Below are 15000 nucleotides of genomic sequence, written 5' to 3' on the forward strand. Positions count from 1 at the left end.
ACCTTTTGATGCCCCTGGGCTCTGACCTCTACCTTTTGATGCCCTGGGTCTCTGACCTCTACCTTTTGATGCCCCTGGGCTCTGACCTCTACCTTTTGATGCCCCTGGGCTCTGACCTCTACCTTTTGATGCCCTGAGGCTCTGACCTCTACCTTTTGATGCCCTGGGGCTCTGACCTCTACCTTTTGATAACCCTGGGTCTCTGACCTCCACCTTTTGATGCCCTGGGGCTCTGACCTCTACCTTTTGATAACCCTGGGACTCTGACCTCTACCTTTTGATGCCCCTGGGCTCTGACCTCTGCCTTTTGATGCCCCTTGGGCTCTGACCTCTACCTTTTGATGCCCCTGGGCTCTGACCTCTGCCTTTTGATGCCCCTTGGGCTCTGACCTCTACCTTTTGATGCCCCTGGGGCTCTGACCTCCACCTTTTGATGCCCCTGGGACTCTGACCTCTGCCTTTTGATGCCCCTGGGCTCTGACCTCTACCTTTTGATGCCCCTGGGCTCTGACCTCTGCCTTTTGATGCCCCTTGGGCTCTGACCTCTACCTTTTGATGCCCTGGGGCTCTGACCTCCACCTTTTGATGCCCCTGGGACTCTGACCTCTGCCTTTTGATGCCCCTTGGGCTCTGACCTCTACCTTTTGATGCCCCTGGGTCTCTGACCTCTACCTTTTGATGCCCCTTGGGCTCTGACCTCCACCTTTTGATGCCCCTGGGCTCTGACCTCTGCCTTTTGATGCCCCTTGGGCTCTGACCTCTACCTTTTGATGCCCCTTGGGCTCTGACCTCTACCTTTTGATGCCCCTGGGCTCTGACCTCTGCCTTTTGATGCCCCTTGGGCTCTGACCTCTACCTTTTGATGCCCCTTGGGCTCTGACCTCTACCTTTTGATGCCCCTGGGGCTCTGACCTCTACCTTTTGATGCCCCTTGGGCTCTGACCTCTACCTTTTGATGCCCCTTGGGCTCTGACCTCTACCTTTTGATGCCCCTGGGGCTCTGACCTCTACCTTTTGATGCCCCTTGGGCTCTGACCTCCACCTTTTGATGCCCCTGGGCTCTGACCTCTGCCTTTTGATGCCCCTTGGGCTCTGACCTCTACCTTTTGATGCCCCTTGGGCTCTGACCTCTACCTTTTGATGCCCCTTGGGCTCTGACCTCTACCTTTTGATGCCCTGGGACTCTGACCTCTGCCTTTTGATGCCCCTGGGGCTCTGACCTCTGCCTTTTGATGCCCCTTGGGCTCTGACCTCTACCTTTTGATGCCCCTTGGGCTCTGACCTCTACCTTTTGATGCCCCTTGGGCTCTGACCTCTACCTTTTGATGCCCCTTGGGCTCTGACCTCTACCTTTTGATGCCCCTTGGGCTCTGACCTCTACCTTTTGATGCCCTGGGACTCTGACCTCTGCCTTTTGATGCCCCTTGGGCTCTGACCTCCACCTTTTGATGCCCCTGGGCTCTGACCTCTGCCTTTTGATGCCCCTGGGCTCTGACCTCCGCCTTTTGATGCCCCTTGGGCTCTGACCTCCATATTTATTTGCATTTCAACACGTTATGTGTTTGAGGAAATGTTCATTAAAAAAAAGAAGATATTCTACACATTTTGTCATGGGGGCTAAGATTTATATGTTTGTTGCAGTTTTAAATACATTTTTTTTCAAAAATTCTACACTTTTTGCCATGTGTCAGAGAGAAACATTTGCTGTTTTCTAGCTCGTCTCATGCAAGATGTTCACATTTTCCAATAAGACTGAAGGAACATTTTGCAGCGACTGTTCTGCATTTCTACACATTTTGCCATGAGGCTAAGATAGAATGTTGTAGTTTTAAAGCTAATTTACTGCCTTTCTACACATTTTGCCATGAGGCTAAGCGAGAGTGTTCCAGATTTAAATAATATCTACTGTAATTCCCGGGAAATGTGCCCGTCCGGCCCTGTGTGTCAGAGAAAGAGAATATGTGAGTGTTTGTTTTATTTCTACTATTTATTTCTACTATTTTGAAAATGAGGGTGAAACCTAAAAAGCAGGACGATAATGATATTCATCTGTTGACAGTGAAGACCGAGCCAATGGTCTGTTCTCTAGGCCATTCCTCTTCTCACCACATGGTGGTGCTGGTGGATCGTTGACCCCCAGGATATCCCTCTCCTCTCCTCTCCTCTCCTCTCCTCTCCTCTCCTCTCCTCTCCTCTCCTCTCCTCTCTTCTCTTCTCTTCTCTTCTCTTCTCTTCTCTTCTCTTTCTCTTCTCCTCTCCTCTCCTCTCCTCTCCGCTCCTCTCCTCTCCTCTAATCCCTTCTCCTCCTCTCTCTTTTTCTCCATGTCCTCTTCCTTAACATAATGCTGACAAAATGAGAATAACTGTTAGGGCAAATGAAATAGAATTAAGAGTGAAAACAGCTTCCTCTGTGGTTTGTGATATGAGTGTCGTACCGATGTCGGATCTAAATGGGTTGATGACGGAGCGACGCTGTTATAGCCGGCGATGGGCTGGAGATGCACCTCTGTTCACCTGTTTCCTCCTCTCCTCTCCTCTCCTCTCCTCTCCTCTCCTCTCCTCTCCTCTCCTCTCCTCCCTCTTTCTGCCTCTCTCTGGTGTCTGTCTGTTTCCTCTCCTCTCCTCTCCTCTCCTCTCCTCTCCTCTCCTCTCCTCTCCTCTCCTCTCATCTCCTCTCCTCTCCACCCACTTTCTGCCTCTCTCTGTTGTCTGTCTGTTTCCTCTCCTCCCTCTTTCTGCCTCTCTCTGTGGTCTCTCTGTTTCCTCTCCTCCTCTCCTCCCTCTTTCTGCCTCTCTCTGTGGTCTGTCTGTTTCCTCTCCTCCTCTCCTCCCTCTTTCTGCCTCTCTCTGGTGTCTGTCTGTTTCCTCTCCTCCTCTCCTCCCTCTTTCTGCCTCTCTCTGGTCTCTGTCTGTTTCTCTTTGTTGCCACTCATGACTTGCTAGTTGCTACTCACCCCCCCGGCCCCCCCGTCCCCAGTCTCCCACTCTGGAGCACGCGGTGTTCTGGCACTGGGATGAATTGTAGATGCAGCGTTCACTGCTAAGCAGTTATCGCCAGCTCTCAGAGGTGTGTTTGTGTCTGTGTCTGTATGTGGTGTGTGCGAGGGATGTGGAGAATCAGCCAGAGAAATAGACTGAGAGAGAGACAGAGAGAGACAGAGAGAGAGAGAAAGAGAGAGAGACAGAGAGAAAAAGAGAGAGAAAAAGAGAGAGACAGAGAGAGAGAGCGAGAGAGAGAGAGAGAGAGAGAGACAATGAGAGAGAGAGTCAATGAGAGAGAGACAGACAGACAGAGAGAGGGATAGAGAGAAAAAGAGAGAGAGAAAAAGAGAGAGACAGAGAGAGAGAGTGTCTGCGAATTCCGGAGTTCCAAATTGAGCAGCTGCTGAAAAATGAGCTCCTGTATATATTGAGATTCAAATGGTTTTTTAGAGTGAAGTACATCGAAAAAATCAAAAGAAAACTGCAAGAGTCAATAGAAGACAATACAAGCAACAAACCAAAAAGACAGGATTTTGAAAAAGTAACTATTTTTCATAAAATTATACAGTTATCTTAGCTAGCTGAATTGCTAGCTGAATTGTTTACATGTTGCTAAGCAGTTGCTAGGGACTCTCCTGGAAGAAGCTAGCTAGCTTACAAAGAATAACAAAAAAATATCTAGTTAACAGAAGAAAGGAAGACAAAATAAGGACAAATAAGGACAGAAGAAAAAGGAGAAAAAAAAGGACAACAAAGTGAAACAGTCCTCTGAAGAAACAAGAGAGCATAATACAAGAAACAGCACTTCTATTGCAACATTGTAGCCAACATCACCAGCGTTGCTATGGAAATTGTTTACCCACCAGACATCCAAACAGAGAAAGCTAAGAAAAGTTTCAAAGGTTTGTTGATGGGACAGAACCATGAATGCCTGTTTGCTGATCTTACCAGTTACAAAACAAGAGCAAATTTAATTTTTAATACCAATCGAGGGAACATATGGAAAAAGGTTATTTGCAACCATTTCCCTTTCTTAAAAAAGAGGGGCATCAGCCAAGGATGTCAGATCAGCATTTTTGAAGAAGCTGACCAGAGCAACACATATCAAACAGTAAACTTATATAATAATGGAACTGTATTGATACAAGGCAATGATTCAAGCCTCCAGGCTTTTGAGAATAGGTTTGCTACCCTAAAAGCAGACGCTGACATCATCTCAGAAAATGAGGAAAAAGTCAAGGAGGGAGATGGAGAAAAGCAGACCTCAATGGTCTCTGTGACCCAGCAGGAAGCCCTCAACGTCCCTTTACCTACCTCACCTGCAGCAGACAGAGTCAAGGACATGACAATTTCATTAAGAACACCTGCTATGCAACGTTTCCACAACACCCTCTCTCTAGTCGAAGCAGAGGTCATAGAACTCAGAGAGAACAAGCTTCAAGAGGAGGACACTGTCCAGAAACTCAAAGAAGAGATGAAACAGTTCAGGGAGGAGAGCAGAGCATCTATAGCTAAATTAGAAAGCAGAATGGACAAGCTGAGTCAGACAAATGATGACCTCAGAGACCATCTGAGCACAACAAGAAAGGAGCTCGAACAAAAAGAGAGGTACATTGACACCCACAACCGGCAGAGAGTCATTGTGTCCTCTGCATCTAGAGAACATGTCCACCAGCTTGGTACAACACAAGCAGAACCTGAGACCAGCATGGCCTCCACTACACAGCCGGATGACACTGCACCAGCCTACCAGTCTGCTCCAGCCCAGTTCAACCTACCAGCCTCTCAGTCTGCTCCAGCCCAGGTCAACCTACCAGCCTCCCAGTCTGCTCCAGCACAGGTCAGAATACCAGCCTCCCAGTCTGCTCCAGCCCAGGTTAACCTACCAGCCTCCCAGTCTGCTCCAGCCCAGGTTAACCTACCAGCCTCCCAGTCTGCTCCAGCCCAGGTCAGAATACCAGCCTCCCAGTCTGCTCCACCCAGACAATCACCCACAACTGCAATCCTAATTGATTCAAATGGGAAGTTCTTAGTCCAGGAAAGATTATTCCCTAGACACCAGGTGTATAAGTTCTGGTGTCCTACAACTGAGAGTGCAATGCAGCTACTCAGTCAGACCAGGATTGACACCCCTGACAACATCATCATCCACACTGGCACAAACGACCTTCATGCCAAAGGTGAAAATGTATCTGGGGCAGTGAGAAGAGTGGCAGAACGGGCACAGGCTATGTTCCCAACAACCAATATAGTTGTGTCCACCCTCCTACCAAGAAAAGACTTCCCAGGAAAGTTGATCGACAAAATAAATCAACAGATCACTGTGGACTGTGCCTCACTGCTCAACGTCAGAACGGCTCACCACCCCACTCTGACATGTCAACACTTATATGATAATATACATCTTGATCAGGACAGTATCAGAACCTTTGCCAAGGACCTAAAAGATGCAACACTTGGCAGGGACCCACACACCCATCACCCAAGCAACAAAGGTCCCCCGCCCCACCTTCTGAAACAACAGTACCTCCACCATCCCGAGGAGAAAAGAGCCAGACATGGCTTATTACAGCACAGCTCTACTAGACCAGGCCCAACACAGCACAGCTCTACTAGACCTGGCCCATCACAACACAGCTCTACTAGACCCGGCCCATCACAACACAGCTCTACTAGACCCAGCCCATCCCAACACAGCTCTACTAGACCCGGCCCATCACAACACAGCTCTACTAGACCTGGCCCATCACAACAAAGCTCTACTAGACCCAGCCCATCACAACACAGCTCTACTAGACCCGGCCCATCACAACACAGCTCTACTAGACCCGGCCCATCACAACACAGCTCTACTAGACCCGGCCCATCACAACACAGCTCTACTAGACCTGTCCCATCACAACACAGCTCTACTAGACCCAGCCCATCACAACACAGCTCTGACCACTACTCCAGGGTCGGTCAGAACACTGCCCTTCAGGGAAGTAGACCACATGATGCAGTCCACACCATGTATCAGTCAGATCGTCAGCCTACATATGCTGAGGTAACCTCTGGCAGAAGACCCCTAGAACAATCAGAGATAGGAGAGGTGCGCCAACTACTGCAACTAATATGCAGACTACTGAGCTAGACAGTCCCTTTAATTCACACACGGGCACGCACACACACACACACACAAACACACAGGGTTGCAGATTGCACATAAAATAAGTACAATGCAATCTTATTCCATTCTTATTAATTTGTTTACAAATATTCCTAAATGTATTGACACCGGTATTATAATAATTATTATATGTAATGGTGTGTGTGTGTGTGTGTGTGTGTGTGTGTGTGTGTGCGCGTGTGTGTATGTATGTATGTATGTATGTATATGTATGTGTGTATATGTGTATGTATGTGTATGTGTATATGTATGTATGTATATATGTATATATATATATATATATATATATATATATATATATATATGTGTATGTATGTGTATGTATGTGTATGTATATGTATGTATGTGTATGTATATGTGTGTATATATATATATATATATATGTGTGTATTGTATGTGTGTGTGTGTGTGTGTGTGTATCTATATATATGTATGTGTATATATATATATATATATATTATTTTATTTTTTTTGGTTTTTTTTCGATGTACTTTACTCAAACCAGTGAATATCACTTATTATAAATGAGATCATTAACTATCAGCTCTTGGAATATCCAGGGCCTATACTCTTCACATTTTGGTTATAAAACAACTAATCCAGAATTGATTAAAAACATCAAGGGACAGGACATCATAATCCTACTGGAAACATGGTGTCGTGGAGACATAGATACTCAGTGTCCCTCAGGCTATAGAGAAAGTTTGCTACCATCAATCAAACATAAAAATGTTAAACGGGGCCGAGACTCAGGTGGAATCATCATTTGGCATAAGCAGGACTTAGCACTGAATGAAATGAAAAAAGGTACCACTCACATTTGGCTAAAACTTAACAAAGGTACAATCTATTGTGACAATGATGTATACATATGTGCAGCTTATGCTCCTCCTTCAGATTCATCATATTATGATGATCAGTTTTTTGACAATCTCCAGACAGAAATCATTACATTTCAGGCGCAGGGTAAAGTGCTTCTTTGTGGAGATTTCAATGCAAGAACAGGTTCTGAGCCTGACTACACTGATGCGGGAGGTAACCAACACATATTTGGACACCCCTCCTTGTACAGTAGCCCTATTATAAATAATAGAAACAGTCCTGACCAAATACTGAACAAAAATGGAAAAGAGTTAGTACATCTCTGTCGAGCCTTAGGCCTGTACATGCTTAATGGTAGAATCAGAGGGGACTCTTTAGGTCAGTTTACTTACTGCTCAGCTCTTGGGACAAGTGTAGTCGATTATGCCATCACTGACATTGACCCCTCCTCCATTAGTGCATTCACTGTCAGACCACAGACACCATTGTCAGATCACAGTCAGATCAACGTGTTTCTGAAGAAATTAACCGGCAATATTCATTCAAAAAAACAGCCCAATAAACTTTACAACATAAACCAATCGTTCAGATGGGCTCCAAACAGTGCAGAGGCATTCATTGAAACATTGAACTCAAATGAAATGATGAACTCTATACAGTTTTTCAATAACTCACAGTACCAAAACAATAAAGATGGTGTCAATTCAGCTACCCAAAACATCAACTGCATATTCCAAAAAGCAGCATCGAAAGCAAATTTGAGAAAACCAAAGCAATGCAACATCAGAAGCAAAAATCAAAATGTTTCTGACAAATGGTTTGATAATGAATGTAAAACAATTAGAAAACACCTAAGACAAATGTCAAACAAAAAACATAAGCAGCAAAACAACCCAGAGCTACGATATGAATACTTTGAAACTCTGAAACAGTATAAACAAACACTGAAATGCAAGAAATTGAATTATACCAACAAGACACTTGATGAAATTGAAAACGCAATTGACCAAAATCAGTTCTGGGACATGTGGAACAATTTAAGCACATCAAAGCCACAAGAATTAGCCATACAAGATGTAGGAATTTGGAAAACTTACTTTGATAATCTATACAAAAACATCCCACAAAAAGACTTAAACCAGAACCAATTAGAAATTAAAGAAAAATTGAACATCCTTGAATCAGTCATTAAAAACAACCAAAATCCATTAGATTACCCAATAACCCAACAAGAACTAAATGAAAAGCTAAAATCTATTAAATCAAAAAAGGCTTGTGGTGTAGACAACATCAGAAATGAAATGCTGAAAAACAGCACACCTGAGTTGCAAAATGCTGTGCTTAAATTGTTCAACATGGTTTTAACTTCTGGCTGCTTCCCTGATGTCTGGAACCAGGGGCTCATCTCCCCTATCCACAAAAGTGGAGACAAATCAGACCCCAATAATTACAGGGGAATTTGCGTCAACAGTAACTTGGGAAAGATTTTCTGTAGCATTTTGAATTCAAGAATTCAAACCTTTCTTCAAGAAAAAAATGTAATAAGTAAATGTCAAATTGGCTTTCTTCCTAACCATCGCACTACTGACCATATATACACCTTACACACACTAATTAATAAACACGTCCACCAAAAAAAAGAGGGCAAAATCTTTGCTTGCTTTATTGACTTTAAAAAAGCATTTGATTCGATTTGGCACGAAGGGCTATTCTACAAAATTCTACAAAGTGGGCTTGGTGGTAAGGTGTATGACTTAATAAAATGTATGTACACAGAAAACAAGTGTGCAATAAAAATCAAAAACCAAAGAACAGAATTTTTTTCACAATGTCGAGGTGTGAGACAAGGCTGCAATTTGAGTCCAAATCTTTTCAACATTTATATCAATGAATTAGCAGACATGTTGGACCAATCTCCAGCCCCAGGACTCACACTATTTGACACAGAGGTGAAATACCTGCTATATGCTGATGACTTGGTACTTCTATCACCAACCAAAGAAGGTCTTCAACAAAACATGAATATTCTGGAGCAATATTGCCATAATTGGGCCCTGGCAGTAAATTTCCAAAAAACTAAAATCATGATTTTCCAAAAAAAAAAACAGATGTCAGAAACAAAAATGTAAATTCACCCTGAACAACACCTTAATTGAACACACAAAAAATTACACCTACCTTGGTCTGACCATATCTGCATCGGGAAACTTTAATATGGCAGTGAAGGCACTCAAAGAAAAAGCCCGCAGAGCAATGTATGCAATAAAAATGAAATTATTCAAAATCAACATCCCAATTAGAATTTGGACTAAAATATTTGACAGTGTAATCCTACCAATAGCACTTTATGGAAGTGAGGTTTGGGGGCCACTCAATAAACTGGATTTCAAAATGTGGGACAAACATCCAATTGAAACCCTACATGCAGAATTCTGTCGGAAAATTCTACAAGTCCAGAGAAATACACCAACTAATGCATGTAGGGCAGAATTGGGCCGTTTTCCAGTAATAATGAAAATACAGAAAAGATCATTAAAATTTTGGCTACATCTAAATTCAAGTCCAAATTCGAGTCTGCAATCTAAAGCACTTCAAGCCCAAGAGCTGAGACCAGAAACGAGCCCTCTCAGTCAGCTGGTGTTGGACCTCACCAATCAAGCTGACACCAGCACTGCTTCAAAAGAAAGAATTCCAATAAGCAAAATCATGAACCAATCAAAGGAATCATACTTACAATACTGGAAAAACGAAACAAAATCCCAAAGCCGACTAAATTGCTATCTGACCCTAAACAGAGAATATGAATTGGCTGATTATCTCTACTCTGTCAGAGATACGAAGCAGAGACAGATCCTTACCAAGTACAGGCTGAGTGACCACCGATTGGCAATAGAAACCGGCAGACATAAAAAGACATGGCTACCAAAAGAGGAGCGTGTATGTGGTCACTGCATGACAGGGGAGGTAGAGACAGAGATGCACTTTCTCCTTTACTGTGATAAATATTCCTCACAAAGAGATTCATTATTCACAGAAATGACTACATATATTCCACATTTTTACAAATTGAACCCAGAGGAAAAACTAAGAATACTCATGGGCGAAGGAGCAATGGCTCCTCTTGCAGCCAAATATGTATTTTCATGCCATAGCCTGAGGGACACTGAATAATAACATCTACATAGTAAACAGTAACTTACTTATTATTACTATTATTGTTATTACTATAATTATTAATGTTTACTGTAGACTGTTACCATTTTATTGTTATTATTTTTGTATTTAATTTTGTATTATTATTTACTACCATTTTATATTATTATTTGCTATCATTTATAATTTTGTTACAATGTATATTGTATACATTGTTGCTTTGGCAATATTGACACAATGTTTTTCATGCCAATAAAGCAGCTTGAATTTGAATTTGAATTTGAATTTGAGAGAGAGAGAGAGAGAGTGAGAGAGTGAGAGAGAGAGAGAGAGCAAGATAGAGAGACTATGAGAGAGAGATACAGAGAGAGAGAGAGACAGAGAGAGAGAGAGAGAGACAAAGAGAGAGAGAGAGAGAGAGAGAGAGAGACAGAGAGAGAGAGAGAGAGAGAGAGAGAGAGAGAGAGAGAGAGAGAGAGAGACAATGAGAGAGAGAGAGTCAATGAGAGAGAGACAGACAGACAGAGAGGGGGACAGACAGACAGACAGACAGACAGACAGACAGAGTGCTATATTGTGTGTGTGTAATTTATGTCAGTGTGTATACCGTGTCTCTGTGTTCTCTAACACCATAGCAACAATAAACAGACAGCCTCTGGATTCCACTCCATTATCCCCTTCGCTTTGTTTCCACATGGGTGGAATTCTCCTGCAGGAACCAAACAGAAATAACATCCCCATCTCCCCCTCTCTACCCCTGTGTGTGTGTGTGTTGTGGTATAAAAGGCCTGGTGGGTTGTTTGTTTGTTTGTTGGGTTGTTGTTGTTGTTTTGTCTTGGTTCCATCTGCCAATGGGAAGAGGTTGAAAGAGACAGAGGCGGAGTTCCAAATGGCACCCTATTCCCTGTTTAGTGCTCTAGTTTAGACCAGGGTCCTATGCAGATCCCTATGGGCTCTGGTCAAAGAGACAGAGGCGGAGTTCCAAATGGCACTCTATTCACTGTTTAGTGCACTAGGCTCTGGTCAAAAGTAGTGCCCTTTATAAGGGAATAGGGTGCCATTTTGGGACGTAGACAGAGAGGTGGGCCCGGCTGGAGGTGTTGGCCCCTTGAACGTTCTGGTAGCTTGTAGTGGAGCCAGGAGGGACCGGGGACAGCCTTGGGAAGAGAAACCAGAGGGAGACGGGAGAGAGGGACACAGTCCAGGGAAACTGTCTCTCTGAGGGAATCTGTCTCTCTGAGGGAATCTGTCTCTCTGAGGGAATCTGTCTCTCTGAGGGAAACTGTCTCTCTGAGGGAATCTGTCTCTCTGAGGGAAGCTGTCTCTCTGAGGGAATCTTTCTCTCTGAGGGAATCTGTCTCTCTGAGAGAATCTGTCTCCCTGAGGGAATCTGTCTCTCTGAGGGAATCTGTCTGTCTGAGGGAATCTGTCTCTCTGAGGGAAATTGTCTCTGTGAGGGAATCTGTCTCTCTGAGGGAATCTGTCTGTCTGAGGGAATCTGTCTCTCTGTGCTCCTGGTTCTCTGTATGCTTGGCGTGCCAGGTCTGTTAACACAGTGCTGTGGGCTAGAAAAGACAAGTCCAAGAGGGCAGGGAGATGGTTGTTTACAGGCTATGAATGGTTAGTAAATGATGGCTGTCTGAACAAAAGCAGGATGAGAAAGAGGAGGAGGAGGAAGAGGAGGAAGAGGAGGAGTATTGCTTTGTGCTCTGATAGCCATGAGCCGAGTTATCCAAACTGCATCTCTCTCTCTCTCTCTCCCCCTCTCTCTCTCCCTCTCTCTCTCTCTCTCTCTCTCTCTCGCTCTCTCTCTCTCTCTTTCCCCCTTTCTCTCACATCCGACTGCAGCAGATGCATTCTCTCACAGACAGACCATAATGCTCTGCTTCTACCTCAATTAGACAATTGTCATTCCAGGGAGAGAAAATCATTTTCTTCCTTCTCCGGTGTCATTGTCCTCATCTCTTCAATTAGTTCTTATTCTTCTTCATCCTCCACCTCTCCTTCTCTCTCTCCATCCTCCTCCACCCCCCCTTTTCTCTCTCTCTTTCTCCATCCGCCTCCACCCCTCCTCTCTCTTTCTCTCTCCTCCACCCCACCTCTCTCTTTCTCTCTCCTCCACCCTTCCTTCTCTCTGCTCCCCCCTCCACCCCTGCTCTCTCTTTCTCTCTCCTCCACCCTCCTTCTCTCCTACTCTCTCTTCCTCCACCCCTCCCTTTCTCTCTCTTCCACCCCTCCTTCTCTCTCCTCCCGCCTCCACTCCTCCTCTCCATTTATCCTCCTCGACCCCTCCTTCACTCCTTCACTCTCATGCTCCCTTACAGTATGAAGGAGGCTGTAGATGTAGTCATATATGACAGATGTTAGTCGTTTGTATAAAGATGGTGTCATCCATGTTATTACCTGGGTCTATGTTGTACTGTCATAATGTTGTTAAACCTTAATTAAATTCATTAGTGAATTTAACTAGGCAAGTCAGTTAAAATAACAAATTGTTATTTACAATGACATGGCCTACTCCGGCCAAACCCTAACCCGGACGTCGCTGGGCCAATTGTGCTCCGCCCTGTGGGACTCCCGATAACGGCCGGTTGTGATACAGTCTGGAATCGAACCAGGGTCTGTAGTGAAGCCTAAGATGCAGAGCCTTAGACCGCTGCGCCACTCGGGAGCTGTAAAACATGATGTTCCTCCTGCTGTATCACTGGATACAGTCAGAGCTACAAACACAACAGTGAGAAGTGAGAAGCAGACAGTGGAAGCTGTAACAACAGTGAGAAGCAGACAGTGGAAGCTGTAACAACAGTGAGAAGTGGGAAGCAGACAGTGGAAGCTGTAACAACAGTGAGAAGTGAGAAGCAGACAGTGGAAGCTGTAACAACAGTGGGAAGCAGACAGTGGAAGCTGTAACAACAGTGAGAAGTGAGAAGCAGACAGTGGAAGCTGTAACAACAGTGAGAAGTGGGAAGCAGACAGTGGAAGCTGTAACAACAGTGGAAGCAGACAGTGGAAGCAGTAACAAAAGTGAGAAGTGGGACGCAGACAGTGGAAGCTGTAACAACAGTGAGAAGTGGGAAGCAGACAGTGGAAGCTGTAACAACAGAGGAAGCAGACAGTGGAAGCTGTAACAACAGTGAGAAGCAGACAGTGGAAGCTGTAACAACAGTGAGAAGCAGACAGTGGAAGCTGTAACAACAGTGAGAAGCAGACAGTGGAAGCTGTAACAACAGTGAGAAGTGGGAAGCAGACAGTGGAAGCTGTAACAACAGTGGGAAGCAGAGTGGAAGCTGTAACAACAGTGGGAAGCAGACAGTGGAAGCTGTAACAACAGTGAGAAGCAGACAGTGGAAGCTGTAACAACAGTGAGAAGTGGGAAGCAGACAGTGGAAACTGTAACAACAGTGGGAAGCAGACAGTAGAAGCTGTAACAACAGTGAGAAGTGAGAAGCAGACAGTGGAAGCTGTAACAACAGTGGGAAGCAGACAGTGGAAGCTGTAACAACAGTGAGAAGTGGGAAGCAGACAGTGGAAGCTGTAACAACAGTGAGAAGCAGACAGTAGAAGCTGTAACAACAGTGAGAAGTGGGAAGCAGACAGTGGAAGCTGTAACAACAGTGAGAAGTGGGAAGCAGACAGTGGAAGCTGTAACAACAGTGGAAGCAGACAGTGGAAGCAGTAACAACAGTGAGAAGTGGGACGCAGACAGTGGAAGCTGTAACAACAGTGAGAAGTGGGAAGCAGACAGTGGAAGCTGTAACAACAGTGGAAGCAGACAGTGGAAGCAGTAACAACAGTGAGAAGTGGGAAGCAGACAGTGGAAGCTGTAACAACAGTGGGAAGCAGACAGTGGAAGCTGTAACAACAGTGGGAAGCAGACAGTGGAAGCTGTAACAACAGTGAGAAGCAGACAGTGGAAGCTGTAACAACAGTGAGAAGTGGGAAGCAGACAGTGGAAGCTGTAACAACAGTGAGAAGTGGGAAGCAGACAGTGGAAGCTGTAACAACAGTGGAAGCAGACAGTGGAAGCAGTAACAACAGTGAGAAGTGGGACGCAGACAGTGGAAGCTGTAACAACAGTGAGAAGTGGGAAGCAGACAGTGGAAGCTGTAACAACAGTGGAAGCAGACAGTGGAAGCAGTAACAACAGTGAGAAGTGGGAAGCAGACAGTGGAAGCTGTAACAACAGTGGGAAGCAGACAGTGGAAGCTGTAACAACAGTGGGAAGCAGACAGTGGAAGCTGTAACAACAGTGAGAAGCAGACAGTGGAAGCTGTAACAACAGTGAGAAGTGGGAAGCAGACAGTGGAAGCTGTAACAACAGTGAGAAGTGGGAAGCAGACAGTGGAAGCTGTAACAACAGTGGAAGCAGACAGTGGAAGCAGTAACAACAGTGAGAAGTGGGACGCAGACAGTGGAAGCTGTAACAACAGTGAGAAGTGGGAAGCAGACAGTGGAAGCTGTAACAACAGTGGAAGCAGACAGTGGAAGCAGTAACAACAGTGAGAAGTGGGAAGCAGACAGTGGAAGCTGTAACAACAGTGGGAAGCAGACAGTGGAAGCTGTAACAACAGTGGGAAGCAGACAGTGGAAGCTGTAACAACAGTGAGAAGCAGACAGTGGAAGCTGTAACAACAGTGAGAAGTGGGAAGCAGACAGTGGAAGCTGTAACAACAGTGGGAAGCAGAGGGTGGAAGAATATAAGAGAAACACAGGAGTGAGCAAATAAAAATAAAGTATCTCCTTCCTTCCTTCCTTCCTTCCTTCCTTCCTTCCTTCCTTCCTTCCTTCCTTCCTTCCTTCCTTCCTTCCTTCCTTCCTTCCTTCCTTCCTTATTTCCTTCCTTCCTTCCTTCTCTCCCCCCTCTGTGTTCCTTC

The sequence above is a fragment of the Oncorhynchus mykiss genome, chromosome 18 (genome assembly GCF_013265735.2).
Source record: "Oncorhynchus mykiss isolate Arlee chromosome 18, USDA_OmykA_1.1, whole genome shotgun sequence".
NCBI classification, from domain to species: domain Eukaryota; kingdom Metazoa; phylum Chordata; class Actinopteri; order Salmoniformes; family Salmonidae; genus Oncorhynchus; species Oncorhynchus mykiss.